This window comes from Bombina bombina, chromosome 3 (assembly GCF_027579735.1).
Source record: "Bombina bombina isolate aBomBom1 chromosome 3, aBomBom1.pri, whole genome shotgun sequence".
NCBI classification, from domain to species: Eukaryota; Metazoa; Chordata; class Amphibia; order Anura; family Bombinatoridae; genus Bombina; species Bombina bombina.
Genome location: NC_069501.1, coordinates 933,842,143 through 933,858,880, shown reverse-complemented (window position 1 = coordinate 933,858,880; position 16,738 = coordinate 933,842,143). Strand labels below are relative to the sequence as shown.

Genomic DNA, 16,738 nt, shown 5'->3' with positions numbered 1-16,738 from the left:
CAATTTTTTTATAGGTGACAATACTGTGCCATAGGTTTGAGTACTCAATATCCTCTAAGGTTTGCTGCTTGTGGGGGACTATAAATGATCAAGTGTCCTAATTGGCTGCTGAACTGATAATACAAAAATTATTTAGTTCATGGAGTGAAGTTAATGTGTAGCGCACAAGTTGATAACACCTGGAATTCAGCTTGTCTAAAAACTTTAAGCTAGTTTGCAATCTAGATTGACATAACCTGGTTTCTGTTTAAAAGTAATTAGTGGAAATTGTGATTATTTGAACAAGTGTATTTCTAGTGGACTTAGCCTCCCCCTATAGTTTATGTAGAAGTTTTATAACCAGTGTGTATAATAACAGCAAGTAATATGCCCACTAATATATTTGGTAATCACCTCGTACATATACAGTCAGATGATCAAATAGTAAAGCGGTTTCTACTCAAAACTGTTATTATTAGATTAACTACTTGTATTGCCAGTGTGTTAATCCTTCTGCATACACTTGTGTTATCACAATAATGGGTAATATTCCATAATTCCAGTTAATGGCATGAAGTGTGAAATAAAGTTGTTCATTTAGCCAATCTATAAATTTATTCTAAACAGAGAGGTATGATACCACTAATAAGTGTAGTATGCGGTACTGACAATTAGTTTTCTTTACGGCTTAAGTAGATAGACTTAGCCTGAAGAAATACCTGTTCCATGCACTTGGTTAAAGTCTTACACTCCCCATACAATTACATTATATCAGTTGTGACCATAGTTAAGGTAGTAGGTATTATCAAGCCAGTTAGTTTGTATACGTTTTTCACTCAAACGTACAAGTGTTGTTAAGTATAGTACACTATGGTTTATTACAACATTCCCCGCTGCTCAAACAGAAAAAATATCTGTGCATTGATTTCAATTACCTGCACTAGGTTGCACCACAGAAATTACCGATAGGTAGGATAGAATGTAATCTGACTATAATACCGGTAATAATATAACTAAACCAAGGTGGTTTATATGCAGTAACCCCCCACCTGTATGCGGTATTCACAATCACACCTTGCAGCTAACGGATGTAATATAATTTTAGTAACATTACCAATAACTAAAAATGCAGTCTGAGGCTTTCTAATATATATATATATATATAGATAGCTAGATAGATAGATAGATAGATAGATAGATAGATAGATAGATAGATAGATAAAGGATAAACTCCAGAACAAGGTAATTTTAAAATTAGACTCAATCATACCATGAACAGCCTTATGTGAAGTATAACATTTATAATTATGCTTTAAAAGTTGAACTCACAGAGTAGTGGTTAGCTGGTAGTGACGACATGCATACATACATAGGCCTCTATTTAACAAAGTCTGGCGGACCTGATCTGACAGTGCGGATCAGGTCCGCCAGACCCCGCTGAATATGGAGAGCAATACGCTCTCCGCATTTAACATTGCACCAGCAGCTCACAAGAGCCGCCCCCTGCAGACTCGCGGCCAATGGGCCGCCAGCAGGGGGGTGTCAATCAACCCGATCGTACTGCTCAGAGCATGCAGATAGGTTATGGAGCAGCAGTCTTTGTGACCGCTGATTCATAACTGCTGTTTCTGGCGAGCATGCAGGCTCGCCAGAAACACAGGGCATCAAGCTCCATTCGGAGCTTGATAGATAGGCCCCATACATACATACACAGTTGTAATAAAAATCATTCAACCACCATTGCGAAACATGTTTTTTGTCAAAATGTACACAGTTTCAGCAAATCACAAAAAAGCAAATGAAATAGCTCATTACAACGAATGCTTAAGGTGGTTTTCCCAAATTCAACTGAAAATACAACTTGTAATGAATTTTGCAGTCTCAAAATTATTCAACCCTGAATAGAATCCCTCACAACAGCACAGATATGCAAAACAGGGGTTGTCTTAAGCACACCTGATGCAACTAATTAAAGGGACAGTAAACCTTAAAAATAATGTTATATAATTCTGCACATAGTGCAGAATTATATAACATTGTATTAGCCAAACATTACAAAACATAATGTACCCTATTCATTTTTTTAAAAAAACACTGTTTTACAGACCCACTCTCTGTACTCTGATGAGCGTGTCTGTTATATTTACTCAGCGCATCGGGCCAGCTGTATAGTCACAGCCCGGCCTGACCGCGCCATAGCACTAAGTGCAGCTGTGTCTGACAGCAGGAGCGAGCTGCACTTAGTCTTATGGCGCGGTCGGGCCGGGCTGTGACTATACAGCTGGCCGATGCGCTGAGTAAATATAACAGACCCGCTCAGCAGAGTACAGAGAGCGGGTCTGTAAAACAGCGTTTTTTTTAAAAAATGAATAGGGTACATTATGTTTTGTAATGGTTGGCTAATATAGTATGTGCAGAATTATATAACATTATTTTTAAAGTTTACTGACACTTTAAAGGCTTCATTAATTGCACCAGGTGTGCCTGAGCTAGAACACATGAAATACCTGAACTGGCTAGGGGTTTGTTGAGTGTCACATTTGACTGCATGTTAGATATATGGCTAAGTCTAAATAATGCTCCCAAAAGTTAAGGGAAGAGATCATTGCCTTTCACAAACAAGGAACAGTATCATATATTTTCTCTACCTCTTTAACATCCACTATTCCTCTGCCCCTTTAACCTGGATTCCTCTTACCTTTTGCGCACCACCTCTCCAAAAAATAAATAGCAGCTGCACCATTCCTCATTGCTTGGTTATTGAATAGCTCTCTTACTAGGGTTGCCATCCGCCCTGGTTTCACCGGGACAGTCCCAGTCTGAGGCTCTGTGTCCAGTGTCCCGGAACTATCCTCAAATGCCCCGGGATAAGCGCTCCCCTGGTGCAGCAAGCTGCAGTGAGCACAGACTTTAAAAAAAATTAGCTGGCCAGAGGAGCGCTTAGCCCGGGGTTACAAAAAAAAAATGAGTAGGTGGAGTCTGGAGGAGATTGAGACGGAGGAGTTGGACAGTGGGAGGGAGGAAGTGGGTCGAGGAGGGGAGTCATCACATCCGGCTGCAGCTGAGAGCGGCAGAGAGAGGCAGGTGTTGTCAGAGGACTGTTACTTCCACAGATGCAGAGAATTTAGGACATCAGTATTTAAAAATGACACTGTTTTTTGTTTTATTTTTTCTGTCAAGTGTATTGTGTAGTGAAAGGGGAGATACACAGTACACAACCTCCTATTCTGCCCCACCTCGAGCAGGCTTGTTGGAGAACTACATTTACCAGTTTGCTACACAGGAAGTGGAAAGGTGAGGCTATGTGAGGGGGTGATTGCTGTGCACTGTGAGTACACAGCTGCAGAGCACTGAAGGAGAGATAGGTGTGATCCTCCATCGGACTCCACTAAAGAACAGTCTCTGCCTCCTAAATAGGAGCTACAAACCACCAGGTACACGTTTTCATGTGGTAGCAGCAGTGTGTCTGTGTCAGATGTATTCAATGTATAAATAAATGTTATTAACCTCTTCAATGCCAGTAAAACACATGACAGCAAAAGGCTACTGCACTCCCTGCTAGAGAGAGACAACTCAAATAAGTCCACTGCTCTTGCTGCTGCAGGTGAAACTTCATAATTTTCTGATGTTTGCCTGTACACTTTCTTACTGGAAAAACATTTTTTTTGCCATGAAGCATTCAAGAACTACAGATGCTGCAATGGTTAATAATTAAATAATAATTACTTTTCACGCATATAATAGAAATAGCTTATTTACTTGCTGGAAAACAGCAATCATTTTATTTTCTCCATTTACATGTTGTTTTATAATTAAATGGTAATTTTATAAGTTGGTACTAACATGGTATATTTTTTTATATGGGAGGCACAGTTATTTTTTCTCCCTTATGCATACAAAGTGCAATTGTTCCTAATAATTCAACCAAGGAAATTAATCGGCATTGTGGCATTTCTACTGCTCATTTGTTTTATTTATGAACAATGTTCCACAGCCCACTTGTCATCTCAAATTATATATATTAATATGATACAAGCTGGTGATAAGACACTAAATACCATGATGGTGCATGGAGATTGGGAAAGGGGTAATGGATTAAAGGGACATTCTAGTGCATAAATGGTCTATTCTACTTTTGTTAACACATGCAATTTTTCTCTATCAAAGCTCCAACTTTGTAGGCGTTAAACACAGATTTTAAAAAAGGAATAATGAATTTGAGGCTGTGAGAAGCCACGCCCCAAGCCATGCCTGAGACACACCCTCTCCACGCCCACTTAAAAAGTGTCCAGGAATTTTCTGGGCAAAAGGTGGCAACCCTATCTCTGACACACCTTCTGAATCTTTCTGAGTCTCTGTGACTGTGAAATCTTCTTCTCAAGCTTCAGATGTCACTCAGATGCTGGGAGTATCTCAGTGCAAGTACTACTTGTTTTCTAAATTGTTTGTGCAAACTCTCAATGTAATATCATTACTTGTTTACTCTGGATTGTGTCTTTCTCATTTGCCTGTGCTCACAGCTGTTCAGCTGTTCATCTCCTGTTTGCACTCAATGTGCACACCAACTCAAACCACTGGTAACTATTTACAGAAGTTCTACTAGAAGCATTACTTGCTGACTGTGTGTAATCGTATCCTATAATTGCTATATTGTCATACAAGCATTGCAACCTCTGAACTGTGCAGCTGCTAAAACAATTAGTAATCAGCTCTCTACTAGCAAGCTCTGTGTTACTCAATCCTGCACTTTTACTGTTCACCACTTGAGGCATTAATCCTACTCTGTCAATACTTAACCTTACCTCTTTGGTGTATATGTATTCTAATTTGTTTTGTGCATAACATGTTAAGTTGTTTTTGCCTTATTTTACCTTTGATGTATATTAACTAAGCAGAGGTTTATATAGAAGGTATTTACAAGTATATATTCCTTTCTCTAAATCTCTGCTTACAAAAACTACATATATGCATAAATATTTATCGCCTAGATTATGAGTTTTGCGCTAAACAGGATGCAAAATTAACACCAAAAAAGTTGTGTTATTTCACTCTCCATAGCGCTGCCATTACGAGTTACTGAAAAGCCTCCTTGTATGTGTGATATGGTGGCATTAAACTCCATACCGCACAAAAGCCAAGGGCTGATTTGATGTGCTCGTACACGCTTTCCCCCATAGACATCAATGAAGAGAGAGTGTTAGCAAAAAAAAAACTAACACCTGAAGTGCGGAATGAAAAATCTCTGTAACGCAGCCACATTGATGTCTATGAGGAAAAAAAGTTACGTTTAAACCTAACACCCTAACATAAACCCCTAGTCTAAACACCCCTTATCCGCCACCCCCAACATTGCGACACCTAAATAAAGGTATTAACCCCTAATCCGCCTCTACTGACATTGCAGACACTAATAAAAGCTATTAACCCCTAATCCGCTGATCCCTGACATCGCCGCCACTAAATAAAATTATTAACCCCTAAACTTCCAGCCTCTCATATTGCCACTACTAAATAAACCTATTAACCCCTAAACCTCCAGCCCACCACAACGCCGCTACTAAATAAACCTATTAACCCCTAAACCTAACACCCCCCTAACTTTAAATTAAAATTACAATATAACTATATTAAATAAATAAAAACTTACCTGTGAAAAAAAATAAACCTAACATTAAACTATAAATTAACCTAACATAACTATTCTAATAAAATAAAAAAACACTACCAATTAAAAAAATAAAAATTTAAATTTAAAAAAACCTAACACTACGAAAAAAAATAAAAAAAATCTAAAATTACAAAAAGTAATAAACACTAAATTATCAAAAATAAAAACAATTACACCTAATCTAATAGCCCAATAAAAATAAAAATAAAAATAAACTCCCCATAAGCTACAATAAACTACCAATAGCGCTTAAAAGGGACTTTTGTGGGGCATTGCCTTAAGTTAAACAGCTCTTTTACCTCTAAAAAAAGTCCCCACAACAGTAAAACCCACCTCCCAACCAACCCCCAATATAAAAAAACCTAACTCTAAAAAAAAACACTAAAGCTGCCCTTTGCCCCTAAAGGGCATTCAGGACTTTTACAATTGCCCAAAGTCCTAATCTAAAAAAAAAAAAAAAAACACCCCAAAAAAATGGCTCCTGAAGTCCGGACATCCATCGTCATCCAGGTGGCAAGAAGTCTTCATCCAGGCAGCGACACCTTCATCCATCTCGGGGATGTTTTCTATCTTCATCCCGGCGGCACTAGCAGGAGCTTTCATGGAAGCTGATCCCATCCTGCGCGGAGCTTCCTCTTCATACAGTCACCACCGTACACTGGTTTGAACAGCCAATAAAATTTCAGAAGCTCTCATCCTATTGGCTAATTTGAATTTAAAGAATCAAGTAAGCCAATAGGAATGTAAGTGTCTGACGCGTTTCGCACCCCCTACAGGTGCTTACTCATAGACATAGTACACGCATAAACTTAGGTGCTATTTATACAGGAAAGTGCAATATATTTAACCCTATAGTTACCATTAGAAGTTAAAATTGATAAACATGCAAATGATAATTATTTCCTAGCATCATTATAATGTATACTACAGCAAATTGGTATGTAATAGCCATATATGACCAATATGTATAAAATACAAAAGGTATGAAAACAAAATCGGAAATTAACCTCTGAAGAGCTATACAAATTTGATAACAAAGCATTATGGGAGCAATACATTTATAATTATAAATATCAGTTTAAAACTAATAATTTTATATAAATAGCCATTAAATACATTAATGAGGTAGAAAAAAACCTGAGAGAGATATTAGCTTGTACAAACATAACCAAATAATTGTTTATGACTAATAACAAATATTAAACAGATACTCTAAAATGTCTTGTATCATGTGACTATGTATTGTGAAATATGAATTAAGCATCAATGAAAAAATTAATATCACATTCTCTGTTCATTCCCATTGGATTTCTAGTGTTTAATTGTAGAATCCAATAGATCTCCTTCCTTTCCAGGATCTTATATTTGTTACCACCTCTAGGGGGACGGACTGCTACATCTATAACCTGAATAGTGAGATCAGCCAAATTAGTAAAATGTTCACCATTAAAATGATTTGCTATAGCTGACTCTTTTACATAATTCTTAGTGTCCCTGAGATGTTCCCCAAACCACTTTCTCACCTCTCTGGAGGTTTGGCCTACATATTGATGTTGGCAAAGATTGCAAGTAAGCAAATAAACTGCAAATGTAGTGGCACAATTGGCATAGAAATTAATGTTGTAGCTTTTCTTAGTAATATTGCTTACAAAATGCTGGCCTAGGCCAATGTAGGCACACATATTGCAGTTTTTGCTTAATCACTTAAAATTTCCTTGCTTATTTAGCCACCTAGTGCCTATAGCACGGTCACGTGAGATGTTGCTTAGGGAAAGACTTCTAGCTAATGTTCTCGGTTTCTTGGGGACAAACTTGCAGTTTTTAATTAAGGGTGCAAGAACAAGTGTCTCCCTCAAGTATATGCATACGTCTCTTTAGAATTTTAGTTATTTGAGTATATTGACTACTGTACTCAGTGGTAAAAACTATGGCCTCATTGAAAGACTGTTGGCTAGTAGGGAGTTCTTTATAGTTTATCTTGGTATATTGTTTAATATCATTCCTACATTTTTCTAATTGTTGTTCATTATTCCCCCTAGACACTAGTCTATTCTTGAGGTCCATAAATTGGGTTTCATATACATCTAATGATTGTGTATTTCATTTAAGCCTTATGAACTGCCCCCTAGGGACTGCTTTAATTAGGTGGGAAGGATGTTGTGAGGCAGCATGCAATATCGTATTGCCTGCCGTAGGCTTACAATAAGTTTTAGAAACAATTTTATTATCACTGATTTGTAAAGTTAAATCCAAGTAGTTTAGTTCCAATGGATCAAACACTCCTGTGAATCTTAGATTCATATAGTTATTGTCTAGAAACTGTAAAAAAATCTTTAAATTCAGCTTCATTTATTTGTTTTTTTGAGATGATTAGAAGATCGTCTATATATCTGACAAATAACAAAATATCCTCCAACCATGGATTTAAAACACTATAGATGTAAGTTAGTTCCCACCAAGAAACATATAGGTTTGCAAAAGCCGGGGCAAATTTTGCCCCCATGGCCGTCCCACAGGTTTGTCTATAAAAGTTGTTCTCAAACATAAAATAATTATGTGATAACACAAACCTGAGGACATCACCTATGTACTTCTTGGTGTGGAACTCCAAGCTGAGTTCTCTTTCCAAAAACAATTAACCAGGTATAATTAGGTTCCCATACAATAGATTGAAGAGTATGTAAGAGATGTGTACTGTCTTTAAGGTATGACAACTGTTTAGTGTCCAAAGGTTGTTGAATGCTGTCCAACCATGCCCCCAAGGGCTCAAACAAGGACCCCACACCTGAGACAATAGGCCTACCCGGAGGGTGTGTGAGGTCCTTGTGGACCTTGGGGACATGGTAGAAAATGGGCGTAAGTGGATTTTGGGGTATTAATGTGTCAAAATCTGATTCCCTGAAAACTCCCAAATGTATCCCTTCTTTAATGAGTTTTTTAAGTTTTTGTATTGTATTGTATGATGAGATTTCCTGTTAACTTTTGATAAACTTTGGAATTAGAGAGTTGTTTATAGGCTTCAAGGAAGTAGTACTCTTTATCTAGAACTACAATGCTGCCCCCCTTGTCTGAGTTTCTAATGACAATTTGATCATTTTCTCTAAGAGACTTTAAAGCATTCCGTTCTTTATAACTCAAGTTTTTGGGGACAGCATTGGTGTTCAAATTTTTTTCTAGTTTTAAGATGTCCTCCTGCACCATTCATTGGTACGCATTAATATGTGGGCCTCTAAAGTGTACAGGATAAAAGGCTGATCCTGATTTTTTTGGTTTTAAGATGTCACTTGGCTGTGTTTCTTTGTTATCCCCACTGTACAAATCAGTAAGGCATACTATGGAAAATGCCTCACTAAAAAGCAAGTGAGTATTGTCTATGGTTAAAGGGTCTGTGGTATCCGCAGACTCAGAAATATTCTCTTCTTCAGAATTTTTTGTGAGTGTAAAAAACCGCTTGAGTGCCAATTTACGCACAAATTTATTAAGGTCAAGGAGTGTGTTGAAACTAGAAAAATTAGAAGTAGGTGCAAACCCCAATCCTTTTGTTAACACATTTCTTTCTTCTTCAGAAAGATTGTATTTAGATAAATTAATGCTACTAAAATGACAAGACTTATCATTGTTAGCACCAGACACTTGTGTATTAAGAATATCAGAATTTAATGTCCTTTCTTCTTTTTCTGTTTTACTTTGTTTCCTTCATTTTATTCTTCGTTTTTTCCTGCTACCCCCATCTGTCTTGTCTTGGGTCTCACCACCAGTGGTATCTCTTCTGGTCTTTCCTTCTGGGTGCCCTGTAAAAAAACAGTAGAAGATGGAGGGGAAAGAGAAGAAGAGACAGAAGATGGAGAAGAGGAGCAAGTAGAGGCATATGAGGTCCCCATGAAGGATGTTAATAGGTTTAATATAGTGTTTGTGATGCGGGATGGTAGTGGTTTAGGGGTTAATAGGTAGTTTATGGGTGTTAGTGTACTTTGTAACAGTTTAGTTATGAGTTTTGTGAAACATTTTTGATTCGTAAAATCCATAACTACTGCTCTCAGATGGCTATATGGATTGTGTCGGTATAAACTGTAACACAGCATTTTAGCCAGACTGCACAACCTGTAATACCAGCACTATTGAAATCCCACACAAAAACTTAATTTTTTTTTGAGTGCGGAATTGACGTTGCCTTATAGGCTAAAATGCTTGCAGTATAGTTATACTGACACGACTCGCAATATGCGTTCCTGGCCATTCCAGTGTAATGGTCATTTTTTTTAAGCGTTAAAACCCATAGCGCACCGTAATGCAAAACTCGTAATCTAGGTGTATGTTATTTAAAAACAATCTCAGCAGTTGTGTTCTAGAACCCAAATTCAAAACTAGAAAGTGAAAAACAGGATATAAAAAATAGCGGAGGCAGCGAATGGAATGTTCCTAGAGACACTGTTGGAAGCATAGTTTGCAAATTCAAAGATAAAGGAACAGTGATTATACTACCTGGGCGGGGCAGAAAAAGGAAACTATCATCAACTTCAAGCAGATCTGTGAGAAAGGCAGGTTGAGAAAAACCCTCAAATGACTGCAAAAGACCTACAGCAAGACTTGGTGGCAACAGGCACTGAGGTTTCAGTTTGCACAGTAAGGCGCATAATAAACACAGAAGGTTTCCATGGCAGAACTCCTAGATGTACACCACTACTGACCCAATAGCTCCAATATGGTCAAAATCATATAAATAAGCCATAGAAGTTTTGAGATTCTGTTCTGTGGAGCAATGAAACAAAACTGGAACTTTTTGGCCCAATGGATCAGCAGTATGTCTGGAGGAAAAAGAATGAAGTATATGCTGAAAAGAACATTCTGCCTACAGTTAAGCATGGGCTGTCATGCCTTCTTTGTGGAAGCTGAAGCTTGGGTGTCATTGGACCCATAGAAAATCTCTGGTGGGATTAGAAGAAGGTGGTTGCAGCACACAAACCCAAGAATATTACTGAACTGGAGGCCATTGCTCATAAGGAATGGGCTAAGAATCCTCAGGAATGCTGCCAGAAGCTGGTGTCTGGCTATGCATCTTGTTTGGAGCAGGTCATAACAGCAAAAAAGGTGCTCTACTAAGTACTAAAGATGCTTGCCATCAAAGGGTTGAATAATTTTGCAAGAAAAAAATAAGTTGTTTCTTTACTTTGATTCAACATATATATTATTTTTTTACCGAAGGAGTACTATTTATTATACCTTTAAACCATAATTACTGATAAACCAATTCCACAACATAATAAGAATAAAATCCCTGACCTAATACTCGTTTGTTAACAAAACTCTAACTACCACTTATCTGATGCCAATAATTCCCCCTAAAAAATATAAAAATAAAAAAAATGACTACCCACAGAAAACATCAGCCCTATACAATTTATTCTTTCATTGCAAATATAACCACTAAACATAATACCCATTAATGTTTGTTGCCCTTAGGTAATGCCCCTAAATGTAATCTCCCTCCCAATATAAATAGTTATGACACCTCTCTCCTAAAACCTAATCCACCAAATCCTAAAAAACAACAACTTTAAAATCTGGCTGAAGACTCATCGATCAGTCTTTAATTATGCAAGCAGCAAAATTTCTACTTTTTGTATCCACATATTCTTCTTAAACCACAGAAACCCAATATGCTTAACCAATACCTAAAGTCCCAGGAAGGCCAAGCAGAGAGCTCACCAGATGCGCACAAGAGGCAGACATCAGCTCAGGTGCACAACCCTCCTTCACCTCACATCACACCGATAACAAAAGAAGACCTACTTTCTTTAGCATCTAAACATCAATAATATACTAATTGAAGTGCTTGGTTTCTTTGGGGATCTACACAGCGATTTACAGCAAGTGACACAGAGGGTGACCATTCTAGAAGACAATCACGCAGAATCACACATAGAAATAACAGATCTATCTACAAGAACAGCTGTCCAAGATGAAACAATTACGTTTCTAATGGAAAAAGTTTAAGATCTGGACAATCGTAGTCAACAAAATAATTTGCGTATAGGAGGGGTCCCAGAAACAATCTCTCTGCCAGCCATAATAGGATATCTACAGGATTTGTTCAGAACCATAAAAGGTTCACCAAATTCGGAAGAGATGATGCTTGAGAGAGCACAAAGAGCTTTAAGACCTAAACCTCCACCAAAGGCTCCCCCTCGAGACATCATAGTTCAGATATTAAACTTCAGAGACAAAGAAAAAAAATGTAACCCTTACTTATTCTATTTAATATATACATTATTACTTAAGGGGTACGGTAGGCAAACAAGCACTCTAAAGGGAGCTCCTTAACAACCCTTCTTTATTTTTTCCACAAAGAAGAAATACTCAGAAATTCCCGAGCAAAGTAACCCATCACTCACGCAGGGATCAAGATCCAAATATTTTCAGATATAAGTCCTACCACGCTACAAAAGAGAAGATCATTCAAGTTTATCACAGACACCCTTCAAATCAGCTAAATACCTTACAGATGGGGTTTCCCAATCAGCTTGGTGGCCACCAAAGATGGACAGTCAGCAATCTACAAATCACTAGAGGACTTGTACTCATTCTGCAAAGCTTTAGGGATAAGAGTATACCCTATCCTACAGGAACAAGATGCTTCCCGCAACACCGATAGAATGACCCAGAGTTACTGAGAGGGACCTCATGACAATGAACACTGACTTTAATCCGAATCATGCCATCTTTACCTGATCAGACTACCCACTCACTTGAAGTATATAATACCGATTGCACTAGAGGAGCTAAGCTCCTACAGTATCCTTTTACAATTTTAAAGTTAAATGTGTTTATAATGTACCTGTTATTTGTTTATTGCACTACTGTTTAATTAATAATTTTCTTACAACTCTTATCCCTCAAATAATCCTGTTAAATGCAATGTATCCCAGCAACAGCACATCTCCAAATGTACACAGGACACCCCACCATTTGCACTTTGTTCATTCATTAAAAGCATTTCTCAACGTTCACATACCAAATCCCGGAAGGGTAAAGACCACTTCCTCCTCAAACTTACACAACCTACCAAATCCCATTTCCCCCTTACTACCAGTTTTCTTCATCTTCTCACCCCTCCATACACCTCATAATATTATAACACTTCCTTCTTGCACTTTAACCTTAAATCCCCAACAAGATAAACAAATCGCCAAATAGGATCAGATGGTAACTTCTCCACGTAGTCCTCAACACAACCCCTCTTATCCTTCCATACCCTTGCTCTCTTTTTCCCCTTCTCCTTTATTTATTTAATTAATTACTTGCCCCCTTTTTTTCCCTCTTCTACCACAGACAGAAAGCAAAACACAAAGTCTTTCGAAAATGTCGTCAAACAAGTTGAAACAATATATCAACCTTCTCACACTAAACACTAAAGGTTTAAATATCCCAGAGAAGAGATCGTATATGATTAGAGATCTAACCAAAATGAATACACATATAGCCTTAATGAAAGAAACCCATTTCAAGCGTGGTAAAGAACCAAAGTGGTAAAGTAAAAAATTCCCCAATGCATACTTCGCCTCTGGCCCACATAAAAAAAATTGTGTCGGCATCATAATCTGAGATCGCATTCCACTCCAAGTACTAAATGTAGATACATTCACTGAAGGTAGATACATGTTAACCGATAACACTGGTTAACATCTATTCCCTCAACACATAACAACATAACAACTTTCTTAGAAAAGTGATTAATGCGATTCTACTTAATCTAAAAGGAATACTGATATTAGGAGGAGACTTCAACTGATGCAAGACACATCCAAAGGTACAACCCTTGTCCCATATGCAACCCTCAAAGGCCTTCAGACTCAACTACGAGATCCACGTGTACACGAAACATGGTGTACCCTCCACCCACACACAAAATATTTCACATTCTTCTCACATCCACACTCCCTATACTTTCGCATAGACTACTTCTTTATTAATAAAATTGGACTGTCCCTCTTAGGTTCTGCTAAAATCATGCCCATCACCTGGTCCGATCACACTCCAGTGCTATGCACAGTAGAGTGGCCAGAAATCCCTGCTATCCAATTTCAATGGAACAGCACACCGAAAAAACAATATTAGAGTACTTAACATTAAACACAACAGATCAAATACCCATAGCGACTATATGGGAAGCTCAAAAATGTGTACTTTAAGGGAAGCTTATAAGGATCAAAGCTAAACAAAAGAAGGAACAGAGAATTTACCACAACTCCCTACTTACTAAAATTTTAGATCTAGGAAAACAATATAAATTATCCCTTAACGATAAACACCTCTTGACATCCCTAGCCCAAACAAAAGAGTCCCTTAAAACTTACCTACTCAGAGAATACAAAAAAAAATAGCATACTATTTGAAACAGCAATTCTTTGAAAGTGGAAAAAAGCGGGCAAACAATTAGCTAGTCTCTTGCAACGCAAACGACTAAAAACCCATGTTCACACACTATATGACAAACATAATTCCCCCAAGGTTGACAGCAAAGACATCACCAAAGTTTTTCGTCAATACTACTCATCTCTCTACAACCTAAAAGACAGTCCTCCACCTTCCAACCATCCCTCCACACATTTAGACCTCTTTCCCCTAGCAGACTATATCAAGGATACAAACACTTTTTGCCTTGACACAACATAATCTAAATCCTGAGATTTACCTATAACACAAGAGGAAATCACTAATGCAATTGAAAATCTCCCAACAGGCAAAAACCCAGGCCTAGGCGGCTTTAGCATCAAGTATTATAAAATATTTAAGAAACACTTTACCCTCCATCTGGCTCAATTTTTCAACTCTCAATTAGATTCTACAGGTTTCCCAACAACAATGCTAGAGGCACACATAGCAGTTCTACCCAAACCCGGTAAAGTAAATACAAAACCTGAAAACTAAAGACCAATATCACTCCTAAATGTCGATGTGAAAATATTCAGTAAAATCTTAGCTGACTGATTGAATAAATATATGCCACAACTAATATCACCAGATCAAGTGGGATTTATTCCTGGGAGGGAAACCAGGGATAATACCCTACGAGCCATACAGCTAATCACACATGCCCACATCAACAACATCCCTCTCACCATTATGTCCACGGATATTGAGAAGGCTTTTGCTAGGGTGAAATGGGATGTTCTCAGATCAACGTTATCACATATGAATATAGGAAACAAATCAAATTTACCAACATGGTCCTCTCCCTCAATTCCAACCCGACAGCCAGAGTAAGGGTTAATGGTCTACTATCTCACCCATTCCAAATCACGAACGGCACACAAACTTATTCACGCTCTCCCTAGAAATATTTGCTCAGAAGATCAGGGATAACCCAAACATAATAGGCAATCAAAACCCTGACCAAAGAACATAAAATAGCAATGTATGCCAATGACATTTTTTTCCTGTCAGACATAGGCCTCTATTTATCAAGCCGTCAACCGCAAATATGCTGGAATTCTGCAGCGAGGCTGATTCACCATAGTTATCAAGCCCTACAGCCCGGTAAAAGTAGTCCGACACAGAACGATGGTTACGTCACTACAGATGTTCCGAACGCAAGTTCGGCACAATCTGACTACTTTTGGTAGTTATCAAATACCTACCAGGTACACTCGCCACTATTCTGGGCCAGCATACCTGGTTTTCAATCCGCCGCCCTGGAGGCGGCGGATGCCATAGGAACCAATGGGAGTCTGACAGCAGCGAGAGTTCATGTTCGCCGCTGCCCGATATCCCATTGATTTATATGGGAACGTCTGCACCTAACACCCTAACATGTACCCCAAGTCTAAACACCCCTAATCTGCCCCCCCTACACCGCCACCGCCTACTTTATATAACCCCTAAACCGCAACTCCCGGACTCCACCACCACTATAATAAACTTATTACCCCCTAAACCGCCGCTCCCGGACCCCGCCGCCACTACAGGGAGTGCAGAATTATTAGGCAAGTTGTATTTTTGAGGATTAATTTTATTATTGAACAACAACCATGTTCTCAATGAACCCAAAAAACTAATTAATATCAAAGCTGAATAGTTTTGGAAGTAGTTTTTAGTTTGTTTTTAGTTATAGCTATTTTAGGGGGATATCTGTGTGTGCAGGTGACTATTACTGTGCATAATTATTAGGCAACTTAACAAAAAACAAATATATACCCATTTCAATTATTTATTTTTACCAGTGAAACCAATATAACATCTCAACATTCACAAATATACATTTCTGACATTCAAAAACAAAACAAAAACAAATCAGTGACCAATATAACCACCTTTCTTTGCAAGGACACTCAAAAGCCTGCCATTCATGGATTCTGTCAGTGTTTTGATCTGTTCACCATCAACATTGCGTGCAGCAGCAACCACAGCCTCACAGACACTGTTCAGAGAGGTGTACTGTTTTCCCTCCTTGTAAATCTCACATTTGATGATGGACCACAGGTTCTCAATGGGGTTCAGATCAGGTGAACAAGGAGGCCATGTCATTCGATTTTCTTCTTTTATACCCTTTCTTGCCAGCCACGCTGTGGAGTACTTGGACGCGTGTGATGGAGCATTGTCCTGCATGAAAATCATGTTTTTCTTGAAGGATGCAGACTTCTTCCTGTACCACTGCTTGAAGAAGGTGTCTTCCAGAAACTGGCAGTAGGACTGAGAGTTGAGCTTGACTCCATCCTCAACCCGAAAAGGCCCCACAAGCTCATCTTTGATGATACCAGCCCAAACTAGTACTCCACCTCCACCTTGCTGGCGTCTGAGTCGGACTGGAGCTCTCTGCCCTTTACCAATCCAGCCACGGGCCCATCCATCTGGCCCATCAAGACTCACTCTCATTTCATCAGTCCATAAAACCTTAGAAAAATCAGTCTTGAGATATTTCTTGGCCCAGTCTTGACGTTTCAGCTTGTGTGTCTTGTTCAGTGGTGGTCGTCTTTCAGCCTTTCTTACTTTGGCCATGTCTCTGAGTATTGCACACCTTGTGCTTTTGGGCACTCCAGTGATGTTGCAACTCTGAAATATGGCCAAACTGGTGGCAAGTGGCATCTTGGCAGC

The 16,738-nt window shown here is 38.5% G+C and overlaps 1 long non-coding RNA gene across 1 annotated transcript in view; it reads left to right on the top strand.

Annotated features, from left to right (window-relative positions):
- Positions 1-3,329: 3,329 nt before the first annotated feature.
- Positions 3,330-16,738, top strand: part of LOC128654181 (uncharacterized) — a 69,746-nt gene continuing 56,337 nt past the window's right edge. The window contains exon 1 of the long non-coding RNA XR_008401429.1: positions 3,330-3,413. This is a non-coding gene — a long non-coding RNA (uncharacterized LOC128654181). The remainder of the gene's footprint in view (positions 3,414-16,738) is intronic.